Source organism: Pristis pectinata, chromosome 11, assembly GCF_009764475.1.
Source record: "Pristis pectinata isolate sPriPec2 chromosome 11, sPriPec2.1.pri, whole genome shotgun sequence".
Taxonomy (NCBI): domain Eukaryota; kingdom Metazoa; phylum Chordata; class Chondrichthyes; order Rhinopristiformes; family Pristidae; genus Pristis; species Pristis pectinata.
Window position 1 is genome coordinate 17184638 of NC_067415.1, and position 17369 is coordinate 17202006.

The 17369-nt window shown below is 40.6% G+C and overlaps 1 protein-coding gene across 2 annotated transcripts in view; it reads right to left on the reverse strand.

Annotated features, from left to right (window-relative positions):
- Nucleotides 1-16965, reverse strand: part of tsga10 (testis specific, 10) — a 69808-nt gene extending 52843 nt beyond the window's left edge. Inside the window, exons 1-3 of one of the 2 annotated variants that reach the window (XM_052026355.1) lie at nucleotides 16885-16965; nucleotides 4411-4536; nucleotides 1053-1268 (exon numbers count right to left, since the gene is read on the reverse strand). The gene's annotated coding sequence lies outside the window, so the exon portion shown is untranslated. The remainder of the gene's footprint in view (nucleotides 1-1052; nucleotides 1269-4410; nucleotides 4537-16884) is intronic. The other variant, XM_052026356.1, reaches the window with a different exon arrangement.
- Between the last annotated feature and the right edge of the window lie 404 nt (nucleotides 16966-17369).

Sequence of the window (17369 nt, forward strand, 5' to 3'; positions counted from 1 at the left end):
GAAAATAAATAAAAGAAGGATAATAGAGGCAGGACTAAAGCACAAGGTAGTAACTGTCAGTGTATAGCTATAGAAAGCAGTGGCTAAACCACAACTGAATAATGTATGTAGTTTTGGGAACCAAACCTTGGGAATGATATATTAGCCCAGGAGCACAGTACAAAATGATACCTGTATTCCAAGCATTAAATTAGAGATTAAACATTTAAAAAAGACATGGAAATTAACTAATGATGTTGTTTGAGTTTTGGACCAGGCTTTAGACCCAGAAGTGATATTGGGGAAAAAAAAATCCAGAAAACAGGTAGTTAAAGAGTGGTTAAAAAAAAAATTGATACCAGGCCAATTGTATCTTAGGATTTAAGATTAGTAAAAGATGAGGGGATGTGAAAAAGGAAAATAGAGTTCGATTAGCCATGATTTAATTGAGTAGCTGAGGGGCCAAATGAAGTAAAATGAACAAAAGAGTTCAAATGTTTGTCTTTGATAAATTCTTAGTCTTTTCAGATCCCAAATTCTGAAGGAGGGTGCCACCAAGTACATTTATTTTTTTTTGAACATGTTAATGCTACTGCATTTGAGAAACAAACTTCAGGAAGAATGGATGAGAGAAGCTTTCCAAAATTTACACACTTGTCCAGGACGAAAAGAATTGACTCAATTTCCCACTTGGATATACATGTTGCCACAGATACAGGGTGCAGAAATCTCCTCTTCAATTGTTAATAATTTGAAAATTCACATAAACATTTAGATCAAAATGTTGGATTGATTCTATCTTTGTTAACTTTTACGAACAACATTACAATACATTTTACATCAAGATTTAAGATTGATAACAATGCCAGTTTTATTCTAGGATCCACTGAGAATGGCTGCTTAGATTCATTCAATTTCTGGATGAATTAACAACAATGATTTCCAGGATCTTTTTTGCACAAAAGTTATAGCTCTTTGCTAAATTAACATTGTTTTGAATTTTAAGGTAATTAAAAATTCATGCAAAAATCAACTCAAGCAAAATATCATAATGCTGCTAAATTCTAACCCACCTCGGCTATTTTTATTTCATTACATGCAACAGTAAGTGCTAATTCCTTATCTTTTTCAAGCTTCTCAGCTAATCGATCTATTTCATTAAGTTCCTTGGAGAGTTCCTGGTTCTTATTTGTTAATTTCTTCACTTGGCGGGATACATCATCTTTACTCTGCAATAAGCCATGGATTTGCTTCTCTAAAGTATGATTTGCCTTCTCTAGCTGGTTAATCTGAAATCATAGAAACAGAATTTTAGCTTAATTTATTTCAAAGATAAATCCATGAAAATACAAGAAGCAACAGGCATTTATTAAGTGCCTTTCATTGCTCCAAAGGCATCTTATTTCTAGGATTGTATTCTCCTTGTACCTATGCAGTCACCTCTTGAAGAAATTTTCCCTTCCCGTATTTCAACATTGCCCATTCAGCAATCCACAGACATATGGTCAGTATCCATATGTACAGAGTTCTATTTTTTTTGCCATTAACTGTGTTCCTGGTGGTCCACGATGCCAGACCAACCACCCAACATAACTGAGAAGCAACCTTTTTGCATTCAGCTGTTTAAACTCCATACCTTCTACTCCTTAGCTACTTGCTCATACTGAATCAGATACTGCACAAAATCACAGATACTCACAAAGAACAGAAGGATATAGTTAGGTTAAGCTGACACACATGGTATGAAATTATCCGTTGTAGCTGGGAAAAAAAACTGTATACCCAAATGGAGAGATTGCAGAACTCAGAGACAGAGTTCATTATTTGTATAAGACTAGCACACAACTAATTAGGAAAGTTAACAATGTGATCACTTATTGTTAAAGGAATTGAATACAAAAGTAAGTTGTGCTTTAGTTATTTAGGGCATTGGTGGAACTACATCTACATTAGTGTGTACAGTACTGGCCTCCTTATTTAAGAATAAATGTTGATGCATTGGAAGCAGGTCAGAGAAGGCAGCTTTCTAGACTAATACATGGAATTTCATAATCATGTTATGAGGAATGACTGGACAGGGTCAACTTGCACCTGCTGGAGTTTAGAAGAGCAAGACGGGACTTGATTGAAATTTTAAAATCTTGAGTGGTCTTGATAGGTTTGTAGGAAAATCTAAACTACAATCACCATTCTTTAAAAAAATAGTCAGTTTAATTTATTTCAGATTTATGAAAAACCCATTTGTACAGCACTTTCAGAAATGTTATTACTTTAAAGCTCCTGGGAAAACAATTGCAACATTTCTGGTCTAACTGTGATATCATCAACTTAATTGCAATATGGTGTTACTTAAAAATAGTTAAATGTAAAATAGACAAAATTGTTTTTTTTGCAATAGTAAACATAGCAGCTTATTTCCCTCAAATATTGCAAAGAGTTTTATTAATAATTAAATATAAAGCAGCAGCAAAAAGGCACATTGAAAACCCAAACAGCAACGAATAAAAATAGCTTTATATGATAACATTACTTGAGGGAAGAATGTTGACCAGGACACCAAAGGAACATCATACTCTTTGCATAAAAATGAAGGTACCCCAAATATTATTTCATTCCTAGTTATCATGTATTCCTGAAAAGCAGCTCATTTCTACTATCAGCAATACACCTAAAATACTGGAGGAACTCAGCAGGTCAGGCATCATCCATGGGGGGAACAGTTGACATTTTGAATTGAGACCCTAGATGTCATGATGAAGGGTCTCAACCCAAAATGTCAATTGTTTATTTCCCCCCATGGATGCTGCCTGACCTGCTGAGTTCCTCCAGTATTTTGTGTGATTCCAGCATCTGCAGAATCTCGTGTCTCATCTCTACTATCCTCTAATTGCAATGTAAGGACATTCATTTGAAAAATTAATTCTTTTGCATGATCCATAACTATTGCTGAACTTGCAGTGTGATTCCAGTTACGAACAGTAAATTAAAGTTAACATTACTATGATTTACACAAAAACTGTAGGTGTTTGAGAACACTTGTCCTCAATGAATGTAATTGGTGTGCAGCATAGAAAATTCTTACCAGTTACTCGTTTCTTTAGCCAGAACTCAAAAAGCAACAAGAACTTACTTTGAAAACTCAAGTCTTTGTTGTTTATGATAACATGTCCAAGGTCTTTGAAAAGGACAAGATGTTCAATCACAAGTGGGCTATTTCAGGAGCAGAACGGCAACAATTATAAACGAGAAAGAACCACTGACATTTGGTTAGATTTTGCTGGCATAGAACATGGTTTAAATTTGGGTTGCCAAATTTAACTTCAAACACACGAGACATGCCGTGGGCTTGGCTTGTTGTTCTGCACAGGGCTTGATTTGTTTCACCAAGACAGCAGCTCTCGGAAGTACAGTTGGAAGAGTCACTCAAAATAAATTTCAATTAATTCAGCGGTAACAGAAAGCCATCATTTCCCAGCCAATCACAAAACCCTGAGCCTGTCCCTTCCAAATGACTCTGGATAAAGAGTACCCCAAAGTTATTCATAGGACTGACTTGGAATTTAATACTTGTACTGCATCAGAAAAGTGATAAGAAATCCATGCATCCCATAATGACAGAGTGGAGCCAATTTTCCATCAAAATACTTGGATATTGGCCTGTTGGCAACCTTACACACCCCTACCTCCATCAATCACCCCACCCCTCCCCTACCAAACCTGGCAAATTCTCATTTGATGGCTACTGTTACAAAGCAGCCAGGGGCAGGGATTGAGACATGCCAAGTACATTTCATTAGCATTTTTAGGCTCTCCAACTAGGAAAATCACTGCAGATTTGTGATACAGTATTGCAGTCAATAGGAGAACCTCTGTTCTGTTGACTACAAACTTCAGGCTACTGTTTTTTTGCTGGCTTGGAATTTATTCTTTCTAGTCTGGCTTCCAGATCAAATTATAGGGGAGACAACATACCTTACCGATCTCATTAAGGGCAATCTATCTCCCACCAAAATAACAAGAGTCTTTCAACAAGGGACTATTGGCAACCTTTAAATGTTAGTTTATTTCTATCCCCTTCAGGTCAAAAATTCCTTGCTTTCTTCCATGTTCAAAGAACCCAACCCAATAATCTCTCTCTTTTGGGAATAGGCAATTAATATTGGCCTTGGCAGGAAAGCACATCACCTGTAAGTGGAAAAAAGTAAACAAAAGCAATTTCTCTGCAGACAGAAACCTTGTTAAAACTCTCCAAAAGGACATGAAACACTTTTATCATTCTAAAAACTTGAGATGCGAGTCAATAAAGCATACATATACACACAAACTATGCGTGGAATGTGCTGAAAGCAATTACCAAATGCTTAAGCAAGTTCTTTTGCAAAATGTTTTTAAAAAAACAAGCTATATACAAGACAGTTCTAAATTAATCACCTGAAAACTTAGCTGAAAATTATGATCCTGGCTATTTCTAGCCTCGTCTTTAAATCCTGTGAGTTCAAGTGCTAACTCAGATTCAAGATTCTGACCCAAGAGTTCTATGTCATTTGTTATAGTTTCCTGTTACAAGAAAAAACACAATTAATCTACAGGCAATTTACATGTATTCTAAGATATTATGTTCTAAATAGGTTAGTGGCAATGTAATTGTCTTCCAAGTAGGCTGCATTAAAATTCTAAATATAGATTTGGGAAAGTGCCTTTTATTATTCTATTGCATGAAGAAAGCCTTCCATGCCAATGCCTATGAGTTAGAAGGAACAAAGATGAACAGAGTTCTGATACTGAATGGAATATTTTAATCATTTCATAAAATTTTATGGATATAAATTAGAATTAGTAAGCATATAAAAACTACACCAAAAGCAAAATATTGCATGTGGAAATTTGAAACAAAACAGAAGATGCTGGATATATTGAGCAGGTCAGACAGCATCCATAGAGAGCAGTTCAGGTAAGTACCCCTTCCTCAAAATGAAAATTTACAGATGGCACAGGGAATGGATGCAATACCAAAGTCTGTGACATGGTGGAAGGCAGGGGTAATTAAATGACGAGACTGCAGGTGAAAGAGGTTGTTAAGGGGACTAGTGAATAATTGGAGATGCAATAAACAAAATTATCTTAAATTACACAATAAAAGAAAACAACATAGGCTAGAAATGTGCAATGTAAAAGCTGGAATTCAGATTATATGAATATATTGAACTTAGCATCATGTCAAGAAGGCTGTAATGTGCCTCCTTGGAAAATGAACCGTTGTTCCTCACGTTTAGATTGAGATTTAAATAATTGGTGTAGGAGGCCAAGGACAGATCAAATTGGGACTGGGATGGGAAAAAAAAGTAATGGGCTACTGGAAGTTCAGGGTCATGCTTATAGATGAATGCATGTATTTTGCAAAATGGTCACCCTTTCAGTTTTTGATTTCCCCGATGCAGAGATCACCACTTTGAGCAGCGAATGCAGCTTACCATATTGGAAGTCTACAAGTAAATCACTGCACAACCTGGAAAGACTATATGGGGCTGTAGATAATAGGAAAGGGTGATGGTAAAAGAACAGGTGCTGCATCTCCTGTAGTTGCACAGGAAGAAGATTGGGTATTGGAGAAGATGGAATAGCATCCCAGAGGGAAAAGCATGTTCAAACAAATACAGCTGACTCCTAGTTCAAACTGCAGTGAATAGACAAGCTGATTCTGGTTCTTCAAATGTTAAGCAGGCCTGGGGGAAGGGTGGAAAAGAATTTTGGCACTTTCTTTTTCAAGAATCTCATTGTCCCATCCCTCAACTGGAAATTTATCTTTACCACTCACCCAAATATCACCTCACATAACCTCCCTCCTTGGATCATCTCAATTACAGATTACCTTCAATCTCCTGCCATCTCAAGACCACACTCTTCCCCCCTGCGCCTCCCCCCCCCCCATAAACACCACAACTGGAAGCTCATTCACTTTAACTTCAAAATCTCATCCATCCAACCTCTTGTCCTTCCTTTAATCACAACATTTCTGTAGTCCGATACTGCACATTTAAACCATTGACCTCTCACATCCTGCCTGTACCAGAAGGAACTATCACTATATGGATGTGACAGAACAGATTTAGCTATCCTCTGCTAGATCTGGCTGGACTAAAGCACTAAGACTCCATTCCTCTGCCAAAAAGATAAAACCTAGCTTCCTTCTTACAGTAAACCATCTTCTTAAATCCATCTCCTTCAAGTACTTTCTCCATTTGTTTTTCTTTTCTTACTAAGGAGATGGGCATCATTGGTCAGCAATTATTGTCCACCCCCAACGGCCCTCAAGGTTTGTACATCTTGAATCTCTGTAGTCCTTCTGAAAGTACTCCTACAATATTGAATAGGTAATTATAGGATTTAGAGCCAACTACAAAGGAATAGTACTCTTTCCTCCAAAATGCGCTGTTATCACATCCATCCTCAAAAATTTCTCCATCTTCTCCACCTTTGCAATCTACTACAGCAAGTCCAATCACCCTTCCTTCCATAACATCCCAATTTTGCATCCAAACTCCTTGATGAATCCTTCCAATCAATGTTCACAGTACCAAAATGACACCAAAGACGTCCTGTGTGAATTGCAACAATGATAATTAATCCTTCAGTTTGACTTCATCCTTTGACAGTTAACCAAACTACTCTTTACTGGCTCCTTTCCATTGTCAACCACCAGAGAGGAACCATGTTCATTTTACCTCTTCAGTCATAGCTAGATATTTACTTGCAATGAGCTTTCTTTCCACACCCACACTGTTACCAGTGGGATGGCATGCAGTTGAATGCCCTATCTAACCAAACCCCTCCCATTTCAGAGTTGTTACACTACTTGTTTGATATCTAGTGCTGGATGAACAGAGATTTCCTCCAGCTAAATATTCAGAAGTCAAAAGCCATTTTCTTCAGACCCAGTCACAAACTGTTTCCTAACTATCAAGCCCACATCTCTTCTTAACAACTGCTCAAAATTAAATCAGACTGCCTAAACTTATCAGTGCCAAGATGTGCTTTGGAACATGTTGTGCTATAACCTAGACCACCCATCTCCACCACCGTAACTTAGTCCAAATCTACTTCTACTCCTCCGTTGCTGAAGTCTTCAACCACCTGTTACCTTTTGACCCCAATATTCCACAGTACTAGCAAGTTTTTAAATCCTGTGCAAACTTCCTCCAATTCTAGTCTGTTTATTGTCTCCAAAGTTTGGTAAATTCAGAGAAAATTCCATTAGTTTGGAAAATAACATATGTAATTCCTTTCCTCCAAAAAAAAAGAAACTGCAGGTCAGTTGGTTTAACATTTGACAGAAGGAAAATGTTAAAAGTTAAAGACATGCAGCAGGCCATCAAAAAAAATTAAGGTAATCAAGCAAAGTCAAAATGATTGTCCAGTTTATTGGAACATAAGAAACAGATACAGGAGTAGGCCAAATTGGGTCCTCAGTCTTATCTTGGTGTCAACAAACCTTTGCACTCTCTCCCCATACCTCTTGACTCCTTTGAGCTTTAAAGGTCTGTCAATCTGTCTTGAATGTATTCAATGACTCCAACTTCACAATCAAGGTGGGAAATTCCAAAGATTCACAACCCACAAAAGAAGTTCCCCCTTATCTGTCTGAAATGAGCAAACCCTTATTCTGAAACTATGCTCCCTAGTTCCAGGCAAAATGTCCTTGTCAGACCCCCTCAGAATGTTACATGTTTCAGTAAGATCACCTCTCATTCTTCTATACTTCATTAAGTCCAACTTTTCTTCATACACAAACCCTTTATCACAGGAATCAACCTAGTGAACCTTCTCTGCAGTACCTCCAATGCAAGTATACTATTCCTTAAGACCAGAAATATGCACAGTGCTCCAGATGCAGACTCATGAAAACTCTGCACCAAATCTTTCCCTACTTTTATATTCCATACTGCTTTCAATAAAAGCCAATCTCAATTACTTTTTGTATCTATACTAACTTTGCATTTCATGCATAGGACCCATCACACCCACCACTATCTCCCTCCACTCTACAGATCACTTTGAACCACAACTTTTTGTAGTCTCACTAAACTAAACCTTTATTTTATTCCATTCTTCCTGATTTGGCTAACTGGATAGCCACATTTTCCCCATATTATTCACTATCTGTTAACTTCTTGCCCATCCACTTAACCTACCAATATCCCCATTCAGGCACTCTGCAGCCTTCTCAATTTAGTAATCCAATTATCTTTATATCATTCACACTTCGCAGGAGCGAGAGCGGGAAGAGCAAGCCTCGTTGATTAGCTAATTGGGCAACAGCTGGCAATAACAGGAAAGTAAGCTCAAGTGGAGCAGCCGTTGTAGGAGTGGCCCAGTGTAACAGTGGGACTTTGACTCAAGAGGTTTCGAAGAAAACCAGGCAGGACCCTCAACCTTTCTTCTTTAAATTGCTCAGATGCACTAATTGCTCAGTAGGCTCATAGTTGAGTCAAATGAGGATATGACAACATGGTAATTAAATAAAAAGACACCAAATTACAACTGATTAAACAAAGTAGGAATGTGCTGCAGCTGTATGATATGGGAGCTGGCAGACCCCATTGTGGTTCCTGGTGACCACATCTGCAGCAAGTGTTGGTTGCTCAAGGGAGATAAGATTTCTTTATTAGTCACATGTACATCGAAACACACAGTGCAATGCACTTTTTGCGTAGAGTGTTCTGGGGGCAGTCCGCAAGTGTCGCCACGCTTCTGGCGCCAACATAGCATGCCCACAACTTGCTAACTTGTATTGTCTTTGGACTGTGGGAGGAAACTGGAGCACCCGGAGGAAACCCACGCAGACATGGGGAGAACATACAAACTCCTTACAGACAGCGGTGGGAATTGAAGCCGGGTCACTGGCACTGTAATAGCATTATGCAAGGTGGGGGGGGGGGTGCGGGGAAGAGAAGAGAAGAGAAATGTAGTTGTAATTGGGGATAGTACAGTCTGGGGAATAGACACAATTCTGTTGCAAGGACTGAGAGTCCCAAAGGCTGTGTTGCCTGCCTGGTGCCCGGGTTCCGGACATTTCAGCCAACCTGCAGAAGAATTTGGAATGGGGGTGGAAAGATTCAGTTGTCATGATCCATGTGGGTACCAATGACATAGGTAGAACAGGGAAAGAGGTTCTGCTGAGGGAATATGAGCAGCCAGGGACTAAATTAAAAAGTAGAACCAAAAAGGTAATAATCTCTGGATTGTTACCTGAGCCATATGCAAATTGGCACAGGGTCAATAAGATTAGAGTTAAATGCATAGCTCAAAGATTAGTGTGGGAGAAGTGGGTCTGAATTCGTGGGACATTGGCACCAGTACTGGGGAAGGAGAGAGCTGTTCCGATGGGATGAGCTCCACCTGCACCATGCTGGGACAAGGGTCCTGGCGAATTGCATAACTAGGGCCATGGATAGGGCTTTAATTTAAATAGTGGGGGATGCATTCAACAGATTGGAAAAATATGGATAAAGTAAAAGGGAAGGAGAGGTTCCTGAAGTCTCCACAAAAAATAAGACGAAGTTTAGAAAGGGATAAGAATTTAATTTCAGGCAACATGGAGGCAAATTTGAGAAGAGGGGTGATGAATACAAGACTGAAGGTATTATATTTGAATGCACACAGTATATGAAACAAGGTAGATGAGCTTATAGCGCAGTTAGAAATTGGTGGGTACGACATTGTGGCATCACAGAGTAGTGGCTGAAAGAAGATCACAGCTGGGACCTAAACGTCCAAGGATACATGTCCTATCAAAAAGACAGGCAGGTGGGCAGAGGGGGGGTGGGGTGGCTGTGTTGGTAAAAGACTAATCAAATCCTTAACAAGTGACGTAGGATCAGGAGATGTAGAATCCTTGTGGGTCGAGTTAAGGAACTGTAAAGGTAAAAAGACCCAGATGGGAGTTTATATACAGGCTTCTGAATAGTAGCCACGATGTGGGGTACAAATTGCAACAGGAGACAGAAAAGGCATGTAAGAGAGACAATGTTACGGTGGTCATGGGAGACTTCAATATGCAGTAGACTGGGAAAATCAGGTTGGCACTGGATCCCAAGAGAAGGAATTTGTAAAATGCCTACGAGATGGCGTTTTAGAGCAGCTTGTGATTGAACCCACTAGGGAAGAGGCAATTCTGGATTTGGTGTTGTGCAATGAATCAGATTTGATTATAGAGCTTAAGGTAAAGGAACCCTTAGAAGGCAATGATCATAATATGATAGAATTCACCTTGCAGTTTGAGAGGTAGAAGCTAAGGTCATATGTAATCGATATTACAGTTGATTAAAAAGGTAACAACAGGGGCATGAGAGAGGAGCTGGCCAAAGTGGATTGGAAGGGGACCCTAGCAGGGATGACGGTACAGCAGCAATAGCAGGAGTTTCTGGGAGTAATTCAGAAGATGCAGGATTACTTCATCCCAAAGCAGCAGCATTCTAAAGTGAGCATGAGGCAACCGTGGCTGACAAGGGAAGTCAAAGACAGCATAAAAGCAAAAGAGAGGGCGTACAATATTGCAAAAACTAGCAGGAAGGTAGAGGATTGGAAAGCTTTTAAAAATCAACAGTAGGCAACTAAAGGGGAGAAAAGATGAAATTTAAAGGTAAGCTAGGTAAGAATATAAAAGACGATACAAAAGGTTTTTTCAGATATACAAGGAGTAAAAGAGGGGCAAGAGTGGACATTGGACTACTGGAAAATGACACTGGAGAAATACTAATGGGGAACAGAAATGGCAGTCAAACTGAATAAGTATTTTGCGTCAGTCTTCACTGTGGAAGACACCAGCAACATGCCAGAAATTAGAGAGAGTCAGGGGACAGAAATGAGTGTAGTCGCTGTTACTAAGGTGAAGGTGCTTGGGAAGCTGAAAGGTCTGAAGGTGGACAAGTCACTTGGATTGGACCGACTACACCCCAGGGTTCTGGAAGAGGTAGCTGAAGAGATTGCGGAGGCATTAGTAGTGATCTTTCAAGAATCACTAGAGTCAGGAATGGTTCCAGAGGACTGGGGGGAAAAAAAATTACTAATGTGACTCCACTCTTAGAAGGGAGGGAAGCAAAAGACAGGAAATTATAGGCCAGTTAGCCTGACATCAGTGGTCGGTAAGATGTTCGAGTCCATTATTAAACACGAGGTTTCGGGGTACTTGGAAACACATGATAAAATAGACTGAAGTCAGCATGGTTTCCTGAGGGGGAAATCTGTTGGAATTCTTTGAGGAAGTAACAAGCAGGATAGACAAAGGAGACTCAGTGAATGTTGTTTACTTGGATTTTCAAAAGCCTTTTGACAAGGTGCTGCACGTGAGGCTGCTAAACAAGATAGGAGCCCATAGTATTACAGGAAAGGTACCAACATGGATAGAAGATTGGCTGACTGGCAGAAGGCAAAGAGTGGGAATAAAGGGGGTTTTGGCTGGTTGGCTGCCAGTGACTAATGGTGTTCTGCAGCGGTCAGTGTTGGGTCTGCTGCTTTTCACATAATACATTAATGATCCGGATGACAGAATTGATGGCTTTGTGGCCAAGTTTGCGGATGATATAAAGGAAGCTGGAGGAGCAGGTAGTGTTGAGGAAGCAAGGAGTCTTCAGAAGGACTTGGACAGGTTGGGAGAATGGGCAAAGAAGTGGCAGGTGGAATACAGCATAGGAAATTGTATGGTCATGCACTTTGGTAGAAGGAATAAGTGCGTGGACTTATCTTCTAAATGGGGAGCGAATTCAGAAAGAGGTGCAAAGGGACTTGGGAGTCCTAGTTCAGGATTCCCTCAAGGTTAACTTGCAGGTTGAGTCAGTAGTAAGGAAGACAAATGCAATGTTAACATTCATTGCGAGAGGACTAGAATATGAAAAGATGTAATGCTGAGGCTTTATAAAGGTGTTGGTCAGACCACATTTGGAGTACTGTGAGCAGGTTTGGGCCCCATATCCAAGGAATGATGTGCTGGTGTTGGAGAGGGTCCAGAAGGTTTACGAGAATTATCCCAGGGATGAAAGGGTTAATGTATGAGGAGCGTTTGAGGGCTCTCAGCCTGTACTCACTGGAGTTTAGAAGAATGGAGGGGGTATCTCATTGAAACCTACCAAATATTGAAAGGCCTGGATAGAGTGGGAGAATGTTTCCAGTAGTGGGAGAGTCTAGGACCAGAGGGCACAATCTCCAAATAAAAGGACATCCCTCTAGAACAGATGAGGCATAATTCCTTTAGCCAGAGAGTGGTGAACCTGTGGAATTAATTAACAGCTGTGGGGGCCAAATCATTGGGTATATTTAAAGTAGAGGTTCTTGATTAGTAAGAGTGTCAAAGGTTACGGGGAGAAGGCAGGAGAATGGGGTTGAGAGGGAATAATAAACCAGCCATGATCAAACAGCAGAGCAGACTCAGTGGGCCAAATGGCCTAATTCTGTTCCTATGTCTTATGATCCAAGTTCTTTGAAGAATTGCAATTAGGTTCATTAGTATGGTAAATTCTCTCAGTGTAGGTAACTGGTAAAAAGCAAAGGACAGTTGATACAAATAAAAGCAAGTGTTGAAGGGCTATGGGGAATACAAGGGGAAATGGAATTTTTTTTTGGAATACTCTCCATGGACCCAGCATGGGTGATGGATCAAATGGCCTTCTGTGTTTTAGAAATAAGTAATATGCTACCAGTGTCCACTGGAAAACCCATGTTTTCCAGAAGGTATTTGATAACGTCCCACAAAGGTTATTGTAAACAAAAACGTCATGGTGTAGGAGATAATATCTTGACATGAATACAAGATTGTCTGTCTAATAAGAAACAATGGGCATAAAGTGTATTCAGGTTGGCAAGATGTAGCAAGAGGTGCCACACAGATCAGCACTGGGGTCTCACTATCTTACAATTTATCTAAGTGACTTGGTTGAAGGTGCCAACTTCAGGAAAGGGGGCTGTGTACATGCACCTGTCTACATCAATGGTGCTGAGGTCGAGAGAGTTGAGAGCTTCAAGTTCCTGAGAGTGAACATCAACAGCCTGTCCTGGTCAAATCACGTAGACGCCACAGCCAAGAAAGCTCACCAGCACCTCTATTCCCTCAGGAGGCTAAAGAAATTCAGTTTGTCCCCTTTGACTCTCACCAACTTTTATCGATGTACCATAGAAAGCATCCCATCTGGATGTAGCACGGCAACTGCTCTGCCCAGGACCGCAAGAAACTGCAGAGAGTTGTGGACACAGCCCAGCGCATCATAGACACCAGCCTCCCCTCCTTGGACTCTGTCTTTACCTCTTGCTGTCTTGGTGTAGCAGCCAGCATAATCAAAGACCCCACCCACCCAGGTCATTCTCTCTTCTCTCCTCTTCCATCAGGTAGAAGATACAGGAGCCTGAAGGCACATACCACCAGACTTTAGGACAGCTTCTACCCCACTGTGATAAGACTATTGAACGGTTCCCTTATACAATGAGATGGACTATGACCTCACCATCTACCTTGTTGTGACCTTGCACCTTATTGCACTGCACTTTCTCTGTAGCTGTGACACTTTACTCTGTACTGTTTTGTTTTTACCTGTACTACATCAATGCACTCTGTACTAACCCAATGTAACTGCACTGTGTAATAAATTGACCTGCACGATCAGTATGCAAGACAAGTTTTTCACTGTACCTTGGTACAAGTGACAATAATAAACCAATACCAAAGATATGATTGCCAAGTTTGTTAATAAGATCTTTATTAGTCACATGTACATCAAAACACACAGTGAAATGCATCTTTTGCATAGTGTTCTGGAGGCAACTTCAAAGTGTCACCATGCTTCCAGTGCCAACATAGCATGCCCACAACTTCCTAACTTGTATGTCTTTGGAATGTGGAGGAAACCAGAGCACCTGGAGGAAACTCACACAGACACGGGGAGAACTTACAAACTCTTCACAGACAGCAGCCAGAATTGAACCTGGGTCGCTAGCGCTGTAATAGCATTACACTAACTACTAGACTGATAAAGATAGATAGGAGAGTAGATTGTAAAGACACAAGGCGGCTACAAAGGGATATAGGTTAAGTGAGCGGGCAAAAAAAAGTGGCAAAATGAGGAATTGCCCATTTCAGTAGGGAAAATAAAAGTAGTATTTTGCTAAATGGTGAAGTGATTGCAAAGCTGAATTGCAGAAGGATCCAGGTGTCCTAGATGATTCACCAGAGGCTCATATACAAGTAGTGCAAGGAATCTGTAAAGCTAACAGAACATTATTATTAGAGAATTAAATACAAAAGGAGCAGACTGCTTCCATTATATAGGATGACAGTGCAACCACGTGGAGTACTGTGTACAATACTAATCTTCTTGTCCAATCTTAATGTATTGGTAATTCAGAGAAGGTTTATTAATCTAATAACAGGAAATGAGCCAGCTGTCTTATGAGGGAAGGTCACTGAAGGCTAGAAGAGTGAAAAGGGACTTAATTGAAAAACAAGACAGATGAATCTCAACATGATGGATGAGGAGAGAATGTTACATCTTATGGGAGAATCTACAACTAGGCCTCACTCATTTTAGATGAGGCAAAATTTATTTCCTTAGGTGGTTGCAAGTATTTGAAACCTTCATCCTCCCGGATGGTGGAAGCATAGTCTGACTATGTAAGGCAGAGGTAGATTCTTGATGACCAAAGATTTTAGGTTACCAGGGGTGGGCAAGAATGCAGATTGGAGGTTACAATCATATCAGCCACGACCTTAATAGATGGCAGAGTAGATTCAAGGGGCCTATGGCTGCTACTAGTTTGTACATTTTAGCTCCCTGCTCTTTTACATGATGTTCATAACCCATAGAAAACAAATCTTACGTTGGATTTCCACTACTATCCAACAAGGAGATGACATTAAGATTAATGAAAACTGGTCACTTTGAGACATTGATGCCCATCCACCAGTTGGGAAACTTTGCCAGTCAAGCACCTTGGAGTATTGTGTTCAGTTTTGGTCACTCCGCTATTGGAAAGATGCCATTAAGCTGGAAAGAGTGCAAAGAGATTTGAGGATGCTGCAGGACTCAAGGGCCTGAGTTGTAGGGAGAAGTTGGGCAGGCTAGGACTTTATTCCTTGGAGCATAAGAGACCAAGGGGTGATCTTAAGAGATGTATAAAATCATGAGGGGCATAGATAAGGTTAATGCATAATCTTTCTCCCCCAGGGTTGGGGAAATCAAGAACTAGAGGGCATAGGTTTAAGGTGAGAAGGGAGAGATTAATAGGAAGCCAAGGGGCAACTTCTTCCACAGTGGGGGGGGAAGCATGTATATAGAACAAGCTTCCAGGAGGAAGTGGTTGAGGCAGGTACAATAACAACATTTAGGACATTTGGACTGGTACATGGGTAGGAAAGGTTTAGAGGGATATGAATCAAATGCAGGGAAATTTGGCTAGTCTGCATCTTGGTCAGCATGGACAAGCATCTTGGTTGGCATGGATGAGTTGGGCCAAAGGGCCTGTTTCCATGCTGTATGACTATCTGTAAACCTACCAAAAATTTCCTCGTACAAGAGTTCCTCAAATGATCAAGAAAGAATTAAACCTATGGCGAAAGAGGTGTTCAGTCACCCAGATGAAATAATGAAAATGACTAATTTCCAACATATCATACACCTAAGACATGCAGGCTAGTTTGTATTGCAAACTTGGTCTCAGATTACAAGTTAACAAATATTTTTCAATAACATCAAAGTATGCACAAAACTTTAAATAGATGTTCTCTTCAATTCTCTTTTTAAGTTCCTAACATCCCAATGGTTGTGTAAACAAGATCATGAATCACATTTATATGATTTACTCAAGCCGCTATAGGAGGATTGGGATTCAAGTTGGATTACCAGTCCAACAAAATAATACCAAGATATGGCATCTAAAATAGCACATAATTTTCCAACTGCAAACTATACAATGATTTCTTTAATTGAACAATGACTTTTTAGATTTTTCATGTACTCATTAATCATTGCATTCTTATGATACCTCATTTACACAAAAGGGGCAATTAAAAATTCAGTTGACAGTTGGTTAATTGGGTTCACAACTTTCTTTTGATGAGGAAGTTTCCTAGATGCTTGATCCTAGAAAAACAACCACAGGAGTATACAGTTGCTATAGCAACTAGTGGGCGTTTATGATTGTTTCACTCTGTCCTGTGCAAAATCTTGAAGCCTTTTCTTTAAAAGAAAAGTTCGTCCAGATTTGCATTACAGAAAACTTGTCTTTTTAAAAGATGGAGCTATCCCAAGAACAATTACTTTTAAAAGGTGCTAGCTACTTTAATAACGTAATACCTTTATAAACAAAAAACATCGCTGTTTAGGACATAAATGAATATTAAAATTGATGTTGGTTTATACCTTGAGTATTTCCAGCAGTTTATTTTACACAGGTTTTACCTTGAAGTCAGAGGCTGCCCAACTCCACCTCCGCGTAGGCAACTCTGAAGACATGCTGGTAAGAGAGCTGCGTGCTCCCCAGGGTGAGCTTAGTGTATGTTACTGGGTTTCTTCCCCCCCCCCCCCCACCCTTATGGATAAAATCCCTCACTATTTCCAGGTAGCTTTAAAAGTTCCCCCCCATCCTATTTTCCCCCCCAAAACCTGACGCCCAGCTCGCTGCTGTCACACTGCGTGGCTTTGTGACATCAGGAGGACTGGAGAGGGAGAGAAAGGCCCAGAGCCAGGACAGGGCGCGCAAAGACACGCACAAAATAAACTTGCAGCCAGCAGCCTCACCAGGAACCCCTCCAACATATACAGAACAGGTAGCCCCCCATCACATCCATGCTTCCTCTCCACCCCCCACCCAAAACTTTATCACCCGTTTGAACAGAACACTGGCAATGAGACACCACAAACGCACCTCCAACTCTTCACAGGTACAATCTGTGGACGCTCAGGCAGAGACAACGCTCTCCCTCTTACCGCGGCCACCCGATCACTCGCCAACTCCACCTATGGCAGTCGACCTTCCACCGAGCCTTGCGGGACAGCCAATCAAAAAAATCCGCTCTCCGCCGTTGCCGGGTAAGTTCTAACCAATCAATGCCCGGGTAACGGGGCGGGGGGAGTAATTCCCCGGGCGAGTCAGTAAAAGCCTGGTTCTTATTAGAGTCGCGCTACTTTTGCAAAAGACCTTTTTATCTCTTCCCTTCCCCGTTCAATTGCAGGAAGCCGAGCTGCGATTTAATGCACATAATAATCCACATAAACAACAAAACACACAACCGTTAGCCCCTCCCACTACGACACCGGTTGCCCGGTTACGCCGCGTACTTAACAACAGACAAACAATCAGGATGAAAGGTCATTCATAGCGTCCCGCTCATTGTAAGTCGTGTCCAGCTT